The following is a 936-nucleotide window of genomic DNA, read 5'->3' as shown; positions in this document are numbered from 1 at the left end:
AAAAAAAAAGTAATTTTAGTGTGACATTACATGTACCTCTATATGATTGCATAGAGTAAGCAAGAGACAATTGGAATTATTCACATGATCACAGCAGTATAAACAAATGTGCATGCACATATAACTTTGTATTACTGGATCATGTTTTAAATTTGAATGCTTTTGAAAAGTCCTGCAAATTGGTATGCTTTTATTAGCATTTCTGTGTTGTTGAGTTTTTTCAAAAGATTAAAAATATTTAGTTAAAAAAGAAACAGATTCAATATGTAACCAAAGAAACTGAAATTGTATGAATTGTAAACAAACTTGGCAAATGATTTATTGCAACGTAAATGCAATGTTTGCATTGGAAAATAAAGAAGCACAAACCCTAAAAATATAGCACATATATTCAGAGGTTATTTTGTGTTTCTGCAGCTTACACCTTTTTACAACGCAACATTTAAATCATTCCGGTCACTGACAGTGACTTCATTCAGGTAATTCCCTTTTTATATACAGATTAATTTTTAACAGTATGTGTCATACAGTAATGAAAATAAAACAACATTTTTGCTTATTCATTTTGCAGTAGTGGATCAATTATCAGTGACATAAGGATTGAGTTTGCATCTTCAGGTGTGCCGAATACAACTGCTATTGCAAATGTTTTGATCAATTCAGCCTCAAATATAACAGCCTTCAACATTACCACAAACTCTGTGGTTGTCCGTGAAATAGGTAAGCAATATTTCATGTTATTATACTTTAAACTCACAATATCTTAAAACTTTTTGTTAAAGCATCGGCTTGTTTTCTTTTCTTGGCATTTAACAGTAGCTTCAACTACAACTGTGAGCGCTACAACACCAATGATGACTGCAGTTACAAATGCAATCACAGCAAATGTTACAAACACCACACCTATTACAAATACATCTGCGGTGCCTACAACAG

At 31.7% G+C, this 936-nt stretch overlaps 1 long non-coding RNA gene across 1 annotated transcript; it reads left to right on the top strand.

The window, feature by feature from the left end:
- The first annotated feature begins 417 nt into the window (after positions 1-417).
- LOC102203060 (uncharacterized) lies at positions 418-930 on the top strand. Its single transcript, XR_312515.1, has 3 exons — positions 418-479; positions 572-720; positions 817-930. It is a non-coding gene; the product is annotated as an uncharacterized LOC102203060 (long non-coding RNA).
- The last annotated feature ends 6 nt before the right edge of the window (positions 931-936 follow it).

The sequence above is a fragment of the Pundamilia nyererei genome, unplaced genomic scaffold (genome assembly GCF_000239375.1).
Source record: "Pundamilia nyererei isolate P.nyererei 1_Seehausen unplaced genomic scaffold, PunNye1.0 scaffold01260, whole genome shotgun sequence".
Taxonomy (NCBI): Eukaryota; Metazoa; Chordata; class Actinopteri; order Cichliformes; family Cichlidae; genus Pundamilia; species Pundamilia nyererei.
The sequence above is the reverse complement of the archived record's forward strand: the minus strand, read 5'-3'. Positions and strand labels throughout refer to the sequence as shown.